Source organism: Rattus norvegicus, chromosome 16 (genome assembly GCF_021556685.1).
Source record: "Rattus norvegicus strain SHRSP/BbbUtx chromosome 16, alternate assembly SHRSP_T2T, whole genome shotgun sequence".
NCBI lineage: Eukaryota > Metazoa > Chordata > Mammalia > Rodentia > Muridae > Rattus > Rattus norvegicus.
The window spans coordinates 82505795-82522860 of NC_141549.1; the positions used below are offsets into that span (position 1 = coordinate 82505795).

General features: G+C 48.4%; 1 protein-coding gene, 1 long non-coding RNA gene and 1 pseudogene across 5 annotated transcripts in view; 2 read left to right on the forward strand and 1 right to left on the reverse strand.

Moving 5' to 3' along the window:
• Positions 1–17066, forward strand: part of Erich1 (glutamate-rich 1) — a gene marked incomplete at its 5' end in the record, with an annotated part of 52793804 nt that overhangs the window by 51635235 nt on the left and 1141503 nt on the right.
• Positions 1–17066, reverse strand: part of LOC102550919 (uncharacterized) — a 93780-nt gene that overhangs the window by 28356 nt on the left and 48358 nt on the right. The window contains exon 1 of one of the 5 annotated variants that reach the window (XR_015640075.1): positions 1445–1688. The exons of 3 other annotated variants lie outside the window; for them this stretch is intronic. This is a non-coding gene — a long non-coding RNA (uncharacterized LOC102550919). Of the gene's footprint in view, positions 1–1444; positions 1689–17066 lie in introns of those variants that run through there. One more of the 5 variants, XR_015640076.1, reaches the window with a different exon arrangement.
• On the forward strand, positions 13054–13178 carry LOC120097613 (small nucleolar RNA SNORA17; annotated as a pseudogene).

Genomic DNA, 17066 nt, shown 5'->3' on the forward strand with positions numbered 1-17066 from the left:
GCTGGAGTGATCACAGAGAAAGGAGCCTCCCTTGAGGAAATGCCTCCATGAGACCCAGCTGGAAGGCATTTTCTCAATTACTGATCAAGGGTTAGAGGGCCCATTGTGGGTGGTGCCATCCCTGGCTGGTAGTCTTGGGTTCTATAAGAGAGTAAGTTGAGCAAGCCAGGGGAAGCAAACCATTAAGTAACATCCCTCCATGGCCTCTGCCTCAGCTCCTGCTTCCTGACCCATTTGAGTTCCAGTCCTGACTTCCTTTGGTGATGAACAGCAATGTGGAAGTGTAAGCTGAATAAACCTTTCCTCCCCAGCTTGCTTCTTGGTCTGGATGTTTGTGCAGGAATAGAAACTCTAAGACAACAAGCAAAGAACAAACCCTGAGCACCAAGAGGGCTTAGAGTGGGCTTAGCTGCAAACCCCAATCAGCACTGAGGGCTGCAGTGGGCTAGGCAGGCAGCACACATGAAATGCTGGGTCCAATTTCAGCACTACATCAACAGGGCTGCTCACCTGTGCCTATAATTCTAGAACTCTGAATATTGCGGCAGGGGGATCAAAAGGTCAAGGACATCCCCAACTACAAAATTAAGGATAGACAAACCTGGGATCCAGAAAATTCTGTCCAAGAAAACAAATTTTAAAAAAGGAGCAGTAAGTCACTAAAGGCACATTTATGTCCGGGGGACTCTGGCAAGGTGAGCCCCATGCTATATCTCTCCTCTCTTCTCTTCACACGTAGCCTGGCCTGCCTACAACCTTGCCACACAGGCACCTTCACAGGAATACTGCCTGCTACCTCACCTTTCCCATCATCACAGATCTTAGCCTTCTGGAAACCTAGATGAAAAGTCACTCTGCCTTAAGTCGCTTTTGATCTTGACATTGTATCACCATCAACAGAAAAGTAGCTACTGTAACCTCACAGGGCACAGAGTGACCTTAGGCTCTAAGGGCAGTCAGAGCAGAAACCCTCTGACAGGAAGAGGGTGGGCTCCCCTCCGAATCCACCTTTGCAGGGCCTATAGTTACAGAACTTAACAAAGCCCATTGCATTCTCCTGTTTAAAAGTCTAGGTCATGCCTTAAGAAATGAAAAGTTAAATCTAAAGAGTGCCCTCTTTAGATTGTTTATGGGTGGCATCAGTCATAGACAAAACTATTTAGTTATTGTTTTACCTGGAACACCACCGTCTCAAACAGCTCTCTGGGACAGCCATTTAACTATCTTTTGAAAGTCAGACACCATTGTTATGCCGCCTAGCAGGGTATATCTCTGCTCATTTGAGCTTCTATCTGCTCAGTCATATCTTGCTTCTTGTTATCAAAAGTGAGGTTTTAAAAGCCTGGGATAACGGGATGCTCCCTGCCCATCTCCTCCTCAGACTCCACACCTACCTGTTGAATGGCTAAAAGTTGGACCACCTTCCCCTTTATATTTTCCTCACCTCTTGATGTGCTAGTCCATGCTGAGAAGGTTGTGTCCCTTCTTCGTGGGTGTGCACATCTCCATGTGGTCTTCTTAAGACTGTCTCCACCTCATATCCAAACAGAAAGACCTTCCGCAGATCTTCAAACCGAACACTTGACTTGTTGCCTAGCTGAACTCGTCAGCTATGACCTGGAACGGCTCTAAAGTTGGGTTGTTCTAGAGCCACACTTCTTTCTAGAGTCAGACTGTTCTAGAATTCCCCCTTCCTTCTAAAGTCAGACTGTTGTAGAAACCCATTTCCTTCTAGAATGTGACTGTTCTAGAACCCTACTTTCTTCTAGAGTCAGGCCATTTTAGAGTACCACTTCTTTCTAGAATCAGACTGTTCTAGAATCCCATTTCCTTCTGAAGTCAGGCTGTTCTAGAACCCATTTTCTTCTAGAGTCAGGCTAATCTAGAGCCCCAATTCTCTCTAGAGTCATGCTATACTAGAACCCCACTTCCTACTCCAGCTGTGCTGTTCTACAGCCCAACTTTCTTTCCAAAGGAAACAACTCCTTCTGCTACCAAACACCTCTCCCTGAAGTGTTCTTAGTATCTAAACATGCAGAGACACAGCCCTTCCGTTCTGGTAAACCCACCAACTGGAAATGCTGACCCTTTTCAACCACAGCTCGTACATGAAATATCACAGCAGCATGTACCATTCACCAGACATGCGCTGACATAATTTTTTTTTCAGAACCAAAAGCAACTATTTAAAGACTGAGCAGGTATTTGGGCACTGGTGGATTGTGGATTAAGACTTAAGAAGTAAGCTGGCAAGATTGCTCCATGGGTAAAGTCAACTGCTACCAAGCCTAGTAACGAGTTATATCCCTATGGCCCACAGGGTGAAAGGACAGATCCAAGTTGCCTTCTGGCCTCCACACATGCGCCAGGCACGCACACAATGCACAATCATAATCATAAACACAACTGCACACACCCGCCATAAATTAATAATTTGTTTTAAGTTGGAAGGTCGAAAGATCTAAATGTTTGTTAGAGGCTCTTTGTAAACCAAGCGGCATAGCTGTCATTTTTTATAGGGGTCTTTTTCTTTATTCCCTTTAAACATGGCCTTGAAATTTGGTGTGCAGGAGAATATATGAATACTGGATCAAAGATGTGTTGCCAGCATATTTTATGAAGATTCTCTACAATCTAACTACAAAGCACCAGCAGGAGGAAAGATTATTTTATTCTGCCTGACATGAAATTATGCAGAGGCGCTTCCAGTCAAAACAGAACACCATCAGGAAAATGCAATCGCTTCAGCCAAACACCCCTCTGCCTTCAGAGCTCTCAGGGAGCCTTGGCTCCGGAAGGTACACCTTCCAAATTTCATCACCCTCACAATTTGGAAGCTCCAATAATAAAAGTTGAAATGACATGTAAGCCCATTGCCTGGCCTTAATACGATAGATGCATATGACCCAAATAGTCAGAAACACCAAATATTTACACAAAAAGTAAAGACTCAGAGACCACTTTCTACCTTAATGGTCTCTAAATTACCCAGGAAAGGGTAGCATGGAATGACTTAGTGATTCCTACTGATCCTTCATAAGAATATGATGGCTTTTCAGATGCCCATGGACCCTCCCCAAGGTGGACATTTTAGAGTGTCTGTGGACCCTGTGCCCATAACCATGCAGGGGCAGAGTTGCCCAGTCACCAGGGATAGAGACTCTGCGGGTACCAAGCTTTCTGATGAGCTGTGAACGGGAACTTCCCACTGAAGTTGGAGTAGCAGATGTGAGAAGCCTGCCCTAGTCCTGGAGGTAGGGAAGGGGATGAGTTCATGGCTGATGTCAGAGCTGAGAAGCCCTAAAGGAAGTTTAGAGGAAAATAGACGAGGGAAGGGAAGCTGTTCTGACAGAAGGATCCTGTGCTGAGGTAAGGAAGCTGCACTGGTGAGGCACTTGTACTGAAGAGCCCCACCCCCACTGGTGAGCTCTTCAAAGGAAGAACCCCATCAGTGGTATTAAGTGATTACACTTTTCCTTTGAGCCAATTGAGGTTGAGAAATGGTTTGAATGAATGTCAGCCCTCATTGGCTGTGTATGAAGGGTGATTGTCCTTGCTGTGTGAGGGCGTATTGAGTAGGGAGCCATTACAGTCATACAGGGAAAATGGCCCCACTGTGGGCAACAGGAGTGACAGGATCAATGTATACAGAGACAGCCCTGATATGAATTCCAGCCTCAGTTCACAGAAATGGAAGGACTTTCATAAACAGCCCCCAAAAGAGGGACAGCATGACCCAGATGACAAGAACCCAGGTCACACAGGCAGATGAGAAGACCATGGTTTCTCATCCGCATATCATGTGAGGGATGGTGAGGTAAAAGTGGGCACAGGACCTGGAGAAACCATAGCTCTAGAGACAGAAGTATTTGCATCGTCTACTAACACGGGAAAAGCTGTAATCTGAAAAACGGTTGATCTCACAAAGGGGAGAAACGGGATCAGCGGAAAAGTGGTAAATCACTCTGGAGACAAGTGTGTCTAACGTTCTATTTGAAGTCCCTAGGTCCCTTTATCCCAGTCCTCGCAGACACCCGTGGCAGGACTCCCATCTGATGCAGCCTGATCTGCAAGTGTGCCAGAGGGTGTCTTATATCAGAAGCACCACTGGGCAACATATCAGATGAATGGCGGGCTAGAAGGGGACCTAGAGCCCTGGAAGTCCTCGCCTAACAATGTCAAGAGGAGGAAAAGCACAAGGTTATGAGGGGCTCTGATTCTGAACCCTAAAATACTAACTCCTTGGCCCTGAGAGACTGTGTGGTTTTGCCCCTGAATTCTCCTTTGAGGTGCAACTGAGCTGGCCGCAAAGCAAGCGCTAATCCTCATAGATTTTGGACACCTCCACCGTGTATTGCCACTGAGATTTGCTCTGAACAAACCCCTGACGCCCTGATCGTCAGGCTTCCCCAGCGCTGCTAGATTTTACCCCCAACCCCAGAGAGAATGGAACCTTGCTCTTCAGGGCACCATTCCCACTGCACTCTCATTCATGCCTCTCCATTAATAAATTATCAGCCTGGACTATCTCTTGGGAGGGCCTCCATGTGTACATTTGCCCTCCCCTGACCCCTACGTTAGAGCCCATTTCAGGTATCCCCCAGCCAGCCCGCAGCATTACTGGTCTGGCTCTGGCTGACATGGAGACATGATTTATGGGTGAGAGTTAGCTGCGGTGCCACCAATTCCTTGTCCTGTGTTGTTGAGGTGAAAAGCAGGGTACAGTTGGCAGCCAGAGCTCATTTCTCACAGCCAACCCAGCCATTGTTCAAATTCTGTTTCTGCTCCAAGGAAGACACAGCTCAGATTCCAACAGCGAAGTCAGGGAGACCCTCCCTTGCCAGCAAGTTTTTTTTTTTTTCTGTCTGCTACACAAGGCCATCCTTACATAAGAAGGCAAATGAAGACTGGCTTTGCGTCCACACTCGACTACAGGATTGAGGCCATCCACCACTCTGCTGGAGGACACTGCAAGTTCCTCACCTCAGGTGCCACCATTCACAGCACTAATCAGCCCAATGGTGGAGACCCAGAGCCCAGAGAGCCCGCTGAGCCTGCTGGGCCTGCAAAACCATTGTTTGCCTAGCTGGGATGAACTGAAACTTGACAACCCTGGACACCAAACAATCTAGAAAGTCCATGGTCATTGATAGCAAAATGCATGTCTGAAATAACTACCAAATGTGTTCAGAGCAACCAGGCTAGAGAGGGACTTTCCTCTCTATATGGTCCTTCAAGAGCCTATGTGTGTAGAGGCCTGTATGTGTGGAGGCCTATGTGTGTAGAGGGCTGTGTGTGTAGAGGGCTCTGTGTATAGAGGTCTCATGTGAAGAAGCAGGAGTCCTGAAATCTCTTCTCTCTTTCTGCCCAACTTTGGGGTCTGAGGCAAAAAAAGACAAAGGAAAACAGAAGGTTCTCCTCCTTCTGCACCAAGAGTGCCATGCTGCACCCCAGGCAAGAGGCCACACTACTTCATGCACAGACAAGAGACCACACTGCATCATGCACAGGCAAGGCACCACGCTATTCCATGAGCACAGACAAGAGACCACACTTCATCTCGAGCACAGAGAAGGATATCATACTGCATTGTGCACAAGCAAGACACCACAGTACATCACAAGGGTACGCAGACAAGGGTACCACAGTGTATTATAAGCGGGTCCACTAACCACAGTGATGTGGTTCGCTTCACAACCTAAACACTGGCTTGCTCAGCTGCCTTAGTTTATCACAGGTTTCAAAAGGCCTCGGAGCCTCAGCTATCTCACCTAAAGATGCTATTCAGCCAAGGCAGATCCCTTTTCAACGGTGACAACAAGTCACCCAACATCCACAGGCCTACATCGTCTGCAGTCAGACATTGCCTCTCCATGAGAGGAGGGGTCCATCTCTTTCTGAGAAAATGTATTTCTTCACATCTAGCACAATTCGGCTCCATCCAAGCTTGAAAGAACAAATTGTAGGATATCCCCCCACACCTCTACGCTCCCAGTCCTGAATCAAAGCACTCACTCATGTCCTCCTTTGTTGCAATTGTTACCTCTCCAGGTCAGGAGCATTGCCCATCTCTCCCTGGCGCTTTGCCTAGTGTCAGAAACCTTCTTGCGTGTGTGTGTGTGTGTGTGTGTGTGTGTGTGTGTGTGTGTGTGTATTTCTATGTGCCTCTGTATGTCTGTATATATAAGTGTATTTGAATATTTGAAGTCAGAGGCTAATAACAGACATTATCTCTCTTTACCTTTTTGAAGACATGATTTCTTGCTCTCTCATTGCTACCTGAGTCTTCCACATTTGGCTAGACTAACCAGCAAACTCCAGAAAATCCTCCTGGCTCTGTCTTCCCAGTGTAGGGATTACAGGTCTGCACTATTTTGCCTCTGCCTGGCTTTTTAAGCATGGGTTCTGGGGACTGAACTCAGGTCCTGGTGCTGAGCCACCCCTCCAGGGTTTCTGTGGCTTCTTTTCGATATCACTTTCAATGCCCAGCCCAGCACCCGACCCCTGCCTAGCCCAAGGAATCTGAGGAAAAGCTGGTGGTACACATTACAGCAGCACAGTAGCTTCACCTCAGTGCCTGCTGCCCACATCTACAAACTCAATCAATCGTGGTGATGTGTTGACTCTTGCTAGCCTCGCTGTATTCCACAGGCAGAAATCATCCTGTGCTTCCTCTCTAGAGACCGCTGTAGCACGGCGGGTCAAGTGACTGCCTGGGGTTTCTCCACAAGCACCTGAAAAGAAATCAAGGCAAACTGCAGAGGGAAAGGTCTCAGCCATCACTCTGCTCTGCTCAGCCGAAAAGCAGAGTTCAGACCCCAGATTCAGCCTGACTGATTGCCTGACCTGGCTTCCCCTGCACGAAGGAGATAGCGCAGAATGTGTCCGCCTCAGCGAGCAACTCTGAGGACCAACGTTGGATGCAGAAGGGAATCAAGCGTGTTTTTAGGGACAGGCATCCTGCCTGGTTTCAAGTAACAAAGACCTCTAATTTAATTGAAGCTTGGCCCTGGGTGTGCGGGCCCTGGAAGGTTAATATAGTCTGAGAAGCAAGAATAACTTTAAAACTGATTCTTAAGACAGAATAGCCTTATTGAGGGTGGTCACTAGTGCCTCTGGACTCAGTTTCTTGCTGAGCTGCAATGAAACACCTGTAGTGAAGCCATTCCACCAGGGAAGCAACTGGACCTCCACTGAAGAGCAGGCCCAGGGGGGTGCAATACCCAAAGGGCCTTCTGGAAAGGTCTGCTCCACTTCAGGCCCGTTACAAACCAGTGCAGAGATGCTGAGACCAAGGAAAGCTGAGAGGCATAGCAGGCGTCACACTGCCCCATCCAAGGTCATGTTTTCCAAGAAAGTTATAAACTCCAAGAGATAGCTTTTTAGGAGTAGAGTATCTTGCCAGATTACTTGGGATGACTGTAACAATATTCTTTATTCTCCTGACGTAATTGTCATCTCAGGCTTACTTCCTTCTTCTGCCAACCTAGACCTAGTTCTGGAAGCTTCTAGCCTCGGTACAATCTTATGTAGGCCTAGAATCTTGTCAGCTCTGAAGCTTACTGCTGCATACACTCACCCTTTCTAGTTCTTCCTGAACTCTGGCTAGCTGGCACTTCTCAGCCATTCTGACTCAAACTCCTCTCCAAGTTGAGTGATTCAATATGGCTGCTATCTCTTGGCCTCTCTTGAATTGCTCTGCTCGGCTACACACTAACTTTGGCAACCTGTTCTAATCTCGTGGCTCCTTCTCATTCTCTGGCTCGTTCTGTCCTCACCTGTGTCTAACTAGTCTCTGTGAAACCTTCCCAGTAAAACCGCCTCCTCCTCTCTTTCTCTCTGCACTGCTCCCTCTTAAGTAGATCCCCTTTCTTCCCTCTTCTCCTGACAAATAGGCATATCCTAATCTGTCAAATCTTTCTCTGATTCATCACTTCGTCTGCTACTCAGCTACATATCATTTTCAAACATGGGTTCTACAAACTAACGTTACCTTCATTGTTTAGGATTAAAGGTGTGAACGTCTGTGTTCCAGCCAGAGGGATTAAAGGCATGTGCTAAGAAAAAGGTTCTTCCAATAAACAACGCAATCTCAGGGCTCACAGTATAATCGAGTATCATGCAACAGGGTTGACAGCTCCCTGGGCTTCTTTCTCTATGCCCCTAACATGCCAAAGACCTGCTCCAACAGACTGATTCCTCCATGACCTTTGTCTACTTGTGGAACTAAAAGTATCACCCACAGGAGGAACACAGATAGGCTACCTCCCACCCCCAGAAGGAATGGAGGACCTGAGCACACATGGAGAAAACATCATCAGCCAGGGCCCTGGCGAGGTGAAGGCAGCCATTGCACAAAGTCCACCGACAGGTAGTCAGAGTCTGAACAAACTATCTCACCTACTTATGTCGGAAAATAGGATTCCAGATCGTTCCAGTCCTCATCAAAATGAGCCAAAACTAAGAGTTCATTCCTCACACCCACAGCATATCTATGTGGTTTGTATCTTTGGTCCTGTATTAATTTAGCCCAGGCGCGGATAATTACAAGACCCAGGACTGCACCTCCTAGGGCAGTGTAACCGAAAGGGGATTTCAGAGATTTTCCCTGCCTACTGAACCGAAGGCTACATTCTACTATGTTGTCTGTTTGCATTCTATGGAGCATGTTCACACAGCAAGGAGGCAGTGTGCTGGCTCATCTTGGCTTGTAGATGGTGTGTGACGCATACCATCTAGCTGGCAAACATCACTTCCTTCTGGAGAGAGATGAACTTGTGAATCCACAGACTGGGTGAAGATGACTGTTGCCAAAAGGACAAGTGTCGCTCGACCCATGGGGGACCCCGTTATGTTACCCGGCAACTGGGTCCTCCATCTGCTGTCTCCAAACACCATAGCTACCGATTCAAAGGTGAACATGAGTGCTTCCACATCTCCTACTCTCCTGGGTCCCAGGCTGAAGGAGGCACACAGCAGGGCTCCGTGACCCTACTATGTAAGTCAGTCCCCGGTTCCTTGTATTTTCTGTGGAATCCTGACTATTCACTCTGTGGAGCATTTCTGGAAGAAATTCTCCCTGCTGTGTCCTGAAAGGTAGCAAGGCTTACTTTCAGGCAGTGTGGTTTCAGGCAGTGTGGTCCATATGAAACATGACCCTCCAGTGATGTTAGACTGAGCAAGGTGTCTAGGGATCCTGGGCTAACACCTGTTCCTTTGTCCAGAGATTCTAAGAGACCCACTATCTAAGAGTGACTCAGAAAGGGACAGGTGGGTACAATGGTATGTGTGTCAACATTTGCAGGAAAGGAACACAAACGTCCCCCTCCAGGAATCAATAGAATGATCTCTGACCCAGTGGGGACATAACAACTAAGAAAAGGCATGAGCTACTCTGGGTACCCACATGTTCAGGAGTGATGGAGCAGCCTAGACAGGACCAGGAACATGGATGCCTGCAGGGAGCCAGGTTCTGAGAGCTCAGAATGTTCCTTCTGGAGGTAGACTGCTGGACTATATCAGATCCACTTCTCAGGCCAGAACACTGCCTGATCACTGGAGGGTCATGTTTCATATGGACCACTGTCCACCTCTGCAGAAAACAGAAGGCATTCTGGGAATGTATTTTTAGGTTCCAGTTTGAGGAGCACTGACCTAAGAAGCTAAAAATACGTGTTGTGGGAAGGGCGTTGTCTGCATTGTGAATTCTTTCTTGTAAAGTCATTAGTCTTTCTAATGTGTGGGAAATTTTTCACTTGGGTTCTTGCATAAATGAAAATGCATTCTAGAAGGAACCCGCTCCTACTGAGAGTCTGGGCATTCCAATTTGAGAACCCTGATCTCAGAGTTGCATGTAAGGCTGCAGGAAGTAAACAGCCTCCGTGAAGTCCTGCTAAGAGGAGAACTGGGTTCTATGACAAAGGGATTCTGGAAATAGGAATGATGGTTTGAGTAGACCTCATTCCAAAATGCTCACTCCCACTGATTCAGGAAAGTCATTTCTTTCCCAAGTCCCATTACCTATTACCTCCCCGGGTTTGTGGCAAAGCGGGTTGCCCACAGGCAGCAGAGAAGTTGAGCAATGGGAAGTAGGGATGGACATGGGGGTTGGGGGATGGAAACAGTCTGCTATGCTCAGCTTGTCACCAGAGGACTTGAAGAAGACAGGGATAGTTAGAGACCAGCAGCTTCCAGACCCTAGCTGGCATCCAAAGTCAACATATAGCTGGTGCAGGTGCCTGGGAGTGTGGTGACCAGTCTTCCTTGGATCTGCAACTCCGCTCAGCATCGTGGAAAACCACCACCTCCTGACACTATACCACCATGGTGTCCTCTCAAAATGCTCTACCCTATCTGTAGCTCAGTCTTAGTGTCTCTTAGGACACAGCTACCAGAATGCCCTTCGGGAGGGCTGGCCAGGGAGAATGGATTCCACAGTCAGGGTTCCAGAGAATGTCCAAAGAGCTGGGAGTTGACTCACATAATCCGTCATGGACTCTCAGAATCCTTACCATGCCTCCTCCGCACCCCAAGTCCTCAATGAGCCCGAGGTGTGGCAGGTCTTAGGTTCACCTTGAAACCGGGAGGTGTGGCATCTCCAGCAGATGGAGGTCCCAGCCACAAGTTGAGTGCCATGAGATTGGTGAAGACAATTTTTACCCAGTCTGATTTCGTGTGCTCATCTCATGACCCAGCATTTTCTGCTGCTCTGAGAGAAGAGGGCCTGCTTTCAGGGGGACCTCCCTGAACCCCAGAATTCAGGGGAGTATCTAGAGCTCCAATTCCAGGGAAGACATGTCAGTGCCGTTTTATCTCTGTTCTTGTGGGATCTCAGTGGCTACAAATAACATCATTGCTGCAGCCACAGATGCCTGGGAGCACAGGAGTCTAGCATGAGTCACTTTTATCCCTTGAGTAGATTACAGGTCTGTAAAGTAGTGAGGGCATCATTGGATAATCTCGCTAGCTTCTATCTGTGGATAGAGTCCCTGGTGTTGGTAAAAACACAGTGAGACCCAGAGATGATGGTGTTGGTAAAATGCTCCCATGTGCTTTTTACCACAGGCCAGGATGGCACAGTGCCTTGCAGCCCTAGCATGCCAAGGAAGAGACAGAAGGATGCCTGGAGCTTTCTGGTCACCCAGTCTGGCTGAATGAAGGAGCCGGAGGTTCAGTGAAAGGCTGGGTCTCAAAAGAGAGAGGGTAAGGAGCTGGAGAGTGGACTCGGTATTTAAGAGCACTTGTTCTTGCAGAGGGCCTGGGTCTGTTTCCCAGAATCCACCTGGAAACACACAACTAATTCTAACTCTGGTCCCAGGGGATCTGGTCCCCTCTTCTGACCTACACAGGAAACAGGCACGTGCATAATGCACATGCATATGTGCAGCCAAAACACTTATACACATAAAATAATATAATGACTTTAAAAAATGAAGAGGAGACTGATTGAGGAAAACACTAGGCATTGAATATTGAATTCTAGACACATACACACACACACACACACACACTTGCATGGGCATAAACATACACACATACACATGCATACACAAACATATACACATATGCATGTACATAAACATGTTCATACATGCATGCTTATAAACATACACATACAACGCATGCACAAAAACACACATATATGCATTCCCATAAACATGTACACACACATCCATGTACATAAACATCCACATACATACATGAACATAAGCAGGTATACATACATGTATGCACATAAACAAATGCATACACACATGCATGTACATAAACAAGTACACACACTTGCATGCACATAAACAAGTACACACACACACACACACACAAGCAAACCAACCCAGGCAACATTCATGCCTCCTTATACCCTTGCCAAGACCAGCAACGGACAACCTAATAAAGCTCATTTCCACATGAAAACACTCACTCCTCCAGCAAGAGACCCTGAAGGCAACCGTGGGCACTCAGAGGGAAGTTGTTAATGCCGTTTGCTCAGTGATACTTTCAGGCTCTCACCTAGGTTCTCTTGACTTCTCTTCGGCTTCCAGAGGGATGGCCAAAGGCTGTCCCAGATGAGGGGTGGTACTTACACCCTTAGCTCCCAGACCATCTAAAAGGGAACATGTAACCAAGCCTGGAATGTCTCCACTGAGATCAGGACCCAGTGTCCTGATTCTAAAGTCCCCATACCGACTAAGTTTACTTTGATATATTCAGTACAGTTTAGCATGGGCACGTCATTTCGAACCTTTTGTCATTGCCCATGGCACTTCTTTCTTTCTTTTTTTTTCATTTTTATTGGTTATTTATTTATATTTCAAATGTTATCCCCTCCACAAGCCCCCTCTCCCCCTGCCTCTGTAAGGGTACTCCCCCCACCCACCCACCCACTCCTGCCTCAGTGCCCTAGCATTGCCCTACCCTGGGTCATGAATCCTCCACAGAACCGAGGGGCTCCCCTCCCGATGATGCTGGACAATGCCATCCTCTGCTATACATGCGGCTGGAGCCATGGTTCCCTCCATGTTCTCTTTGGTTGATGGTTTAGTCCCTGGGAGCTTTCATTTCACAGGGGTATCCATTTATTCATCTCTGTGAAAAGCCACCGTTTATTTGGTTCATTTTGAGAAAACTCTTCCACCGAACCAGAATCAGGACACAGATGTCCCACACTGACACACAGGACAATGCCCCTGCACCCTCAGGCAAGGTCATTTCCTACTCCCAGCAGATGCAAGTGAGGTCTGGATTAATCCAAATGCATGTGAGTCTGTCTACTCCTCCGCTCCTGGGGGGACAGAGAAGGAAGACTGGATATGAGGAGTTGCATCTTCAGAAGCAGATGCACTAAAATGATCTCAAACGAGGACGTCGGCATTTTTATGATGCTTCTTCCTGCCGGGGTTCTACGTACCCATTGTCACATCTACGCTTCTGAGCACAGGAGGACCACACCCTCGGAGGCCGAAAGGCATGGGTCTGCTAGCCTGTGTAAACCTGGTTTCTGGTTCCCTGGAAAGGACATACTACTTTATTCACGTAGTTAAAAATGTGTTTCGCTCTGCCCCTAGAAGCATTGCCGGCGTGGCTGCTGTGTCACATGTGTGTCCATAGGCAGAGAGGAGAGAGGCTATGTCTAAGCTCGGTAGGCTATGAACATCTGAATAATTTAGTACCCTAACATTCCCTGGAAAAAAAAAGCAAGCCTAGGAGGGACCCAGTGCTGTGGAGGCCCCCCTAGCTCCCAAAAGCAAGCCAGAGAGTAAATGAATCTTCCTGGGACCGAGGGCTCCCAGTAGAAGTCAGCCCAAGGCATATGACCCTCCCATGGAGCCACCATACCTGTGCCATGGGGTCTGAACAGGGAACTAGCCTTAGATGACCCATATGTCAGGCACTGCATAGGCCTGATGTGACCCCTGTAGGCCTGGGAGCTAGCTTGAGATGACCCCTGCCCAGCACCATAATGTATGTGCAGGACTTAGCACTCCTGAGGCCACTCCTGAGACGTCCAAACACTCAGAGACCCTGGATGCCACTAAGTGGAGCAAGTAAGTGGTAGAGGAATGGAGGAGAAAGAGAAACAGAGATGTGGGCACAATGACGAGAGGCAGAACTGGAGACTCAGGGTTAGTGAGGAGCAGCCTGATGTGAGTAGCCAGTGATGTCACCTGAGACCCTGGTGGGTTCTTACCTGTACTGGTACCGGGAGCTACATCTGGGACTATGGCCCTGCAGTAGCAGGAATCTGTTACCACAAAGGCCAGGTAGAAGTCTCTGGTCTGGGCCTACCACATGGGGACATATTAATGTCTGAGGGCTGTGCAGAACTGGCCCCACTCCTCACCTAGACATCATGGGAGAGCTCTCTCTGGGGCATGACAGCAGGAGAGCTGACCCCACCCTTCACCAGCTGCAACATTTGGGACAGCAGGCCCTGCACCTCCTCTGGGAGGCACAGTGGAGCTGACCCTGTTGGTGGGCACACAGGTAAGCTGGCTCCGAGGGTGTGAGCATGGAGGAGCTAGCCCCAACACTCATCTTTTATGTGGTGACATGGATGAGGGAGAGATGAGTTCCCCTTCTCATCCCCTTGCCATCTATGGCAGGCAGAAGAGCTGGCCCTGCCCCTCACCTGCTGCAGCACTCAAGAGAGCAGGCACTGCTCCTTGCCTGAGCAGCACAGCAGGGCTTGCCTTGGATATGGGGGTTGTGGGTGAGCCAGTTCCGAAGGCACGAGAGTGGGAGAGCTGTCAGGCTGACCAGCTCAGCTACCTGTCAAGCCCAGATCCAAGACTCTGAATTGGCCCACCCTGACATCTATCCCATGGATGAACTGCTGGAGTAGAAGAAGTGGTCAATCCTGCAGATATGAAACTACAGGACCTCCATGACACAGGGCAACAACAGGGCATCCAAGAGAGGAGTCCCAGTATCGATAGAGTAGCAGAAGCCAGAGGCCTCATACCAGACCAATGAGTCATTGAAATGAACATTTGTAAGCAAAAAATGTGGTCAAAGGGTCACTGTGACACACTACAGCTTCCACAAATGAGATTTTTTTCTCTGTTGGGAGGGGGAGGTAGCAAGACTGGAGGGCAGGGATGGGGGCCAGGGAATATGAGGGAGATCGTGGGGAGTAGTATAAAATTCACAAAAGAAAAAAAAACAATAAAATGTTATTAGAAAGAAAGGAAGGAAGGAAGGAAGGAGAAGGGAAGGAAGGAGAAGGGAAGGAAGGAAAGAGAAGGGAAGGAAGGAGAAGGGAAGGAAGGAAGGAGAAGGGAAGGAAGGAAAGAGAAGGGAAGGAAGGAGAAGGGAAGGAAGGAAGGAGAAGGGAAGGAAGGAGAAGGGAAGGAAGGAAGGAGAAGGGAAGAAAGGAAGGAGGAAGGAAGGAAGGAAGGAAGGAAGGAAGGAAGGAAGGAGAAGGGAAGGAAAGAAGGAGGGAGGGAGGGAAGGAAGGAAATGAGTCTCAAGAAATGTGGTAGTGACTGAGGCTTGCAATAGCACCACCTTGTCCCTCCAGGGGTGGGACATCACAAAGGCAAGGAGCCAGAGGGGCTACACCTACCCTGCAGGTGGCATCGTTCGCAGGGAAAGACCAAACACAAGACTACTTCACTGCACATGTGGATACTCACACAGGAGACTCACGCAGGCATTGACTTCTAATGTAAACTCCTGGCCCAGAACCAAAAAGAGAGAGTGAACATTTGTGGAATAATTCATTGCACTTTAACAAATGCCTATGGTTGGGTAAGCATTACAGATAGAGATAAATAGAAATCACTCATACAACAGAAACTAGGCCCAAAACGATCTCTCTACTATAGCCCGTCCTTGCGGCCAGCCACGGTTAACAATCCAGGGCTGTGTGATTAAACCGTGTCCAACACACAAAACTCCAAAGTGGCAGGTCCGAGCATTGGTAGTCAAGACTGTGCCCACGCCAGAGACAGAGGCAGAAAAGGAGTCTGTGGCCAGGTTAGAAATCTGAACTGCATGTGTCTTGTTCTCAGGTGAGCCAACTACGGCTACTAGGGAAGCCTGGGGAATGTTGTCGAAGGCACGGCTTGTTCTGATGAGTTCCAGAGATGAATTAGGACAGAGACCACCGGATGCTATGAGTTCTGCAGCTTAATTAAGCATCTCTGGCTAAATGGCCAAGCAGTCACCTAAACCCCTGCAGTCAATGGACACTGGCCTTTTGAGATCAGACTTCCAACTCCACATCTACTGAAGGTGTGACATCAACATTGTCCATTGAAGGACCCGCAGTCATACCAGTCACCAGGCTCGCCAAGAATGACAGCAGCACCACACCAAAGCTTGCCTGGATAACTGTGTGATCCTCTCCAACCGTAGGCAACAAGTCGCTGACCTTCTCCCCAGAGAGGACAAGCAAGGTCCTGACAGAAACATCTTCCCTCTGTACCAAAATGTTTTGAGAAATCCTTCCCAGAACTGGGAACATGTACTCCCTCCTTACAGGGTCCCAGTGATACAACAAGCACAATTCCACCACAGTTCACCCTGCTGAGCCAATGAATTCACTGCACTTGCTTAGAGAGCATGGCTAAGGGCTTGCTTACAGGAGCTCAGGTAGCCCAGAGGCAGCATGGAAGATGGCTTCCCAATAGCTGCACCCTGAATGTTCCCCAGCCTATGCAGCTGACCACAGCCTGAGACCCTGAGGCCAAGGGCAATTTGGGCATAATTTGCATACAAATAGCTAGGGGGAGTGGCTCAAATCCAATGACCCTCCATTCCCTGAGGGGATACTAATGTCCTGTTTCCAACTATCTCTTCTAAGCAAGTGTAGCTGGTCAGTTAAAGATGGGGGTTCTAAGGTTCAGAAACCACACTGAACAACAGGAGAGATTTATTACCCTCATGAGGATATTCTTGCACAATTTCTTTCGGAAATTCAAAACATCAGGTAACATAGGGTTTCTAGGAGAATATCCTAGTGAATCCCAGGGACTCGCCCTATGAGGACACAGCTGTGTCACTCGCAGTCTAGCGTGGACACACCGAGTGGAACGCCACTCAAGGAAGGCAGTTACTATTGGTCTCAGTCCCCTGACAGGCTGACCTGTAACCTGGGAAGCACCTTAGCTCTGATCATGTGTGTCTCGGGCTCTGTAAAGCACAGTAAGTGGCTTGCTGTCAGGGCAGGGTCCTGTCTGGAAATTACAACAGCAAAGCAGCATCCTGGGTGATGCCATCAAGACCTTCACCCGGCTCTGGACAGGAGGCGTTATATATTGCTTCCAAAAAAAGCCCTGGTTATTACTGAGCCGGGCCGCAGCTTTCCACTGTGCTGAGCTCAATCCCCAGTAAGAAATGTGTTTTCCTAGGGTGTTTCTGTACACACAGAATGTCCCCACACAGATCCAGAGCCCTCTCGCCACAGGAGTGCTGTGGGTCCTCTCAGCTGACTCCGCTCTGGGGAGCGCACCTTCCTTCAGGCATAGAAAGTCTCTCCACACACGGTTGCTTGGTTGGAGACTCTGCAAGATCCTGGGTGTTGCAGCCTTGCTCCAGCAGTGTTCAAAATGCACACCCACCAT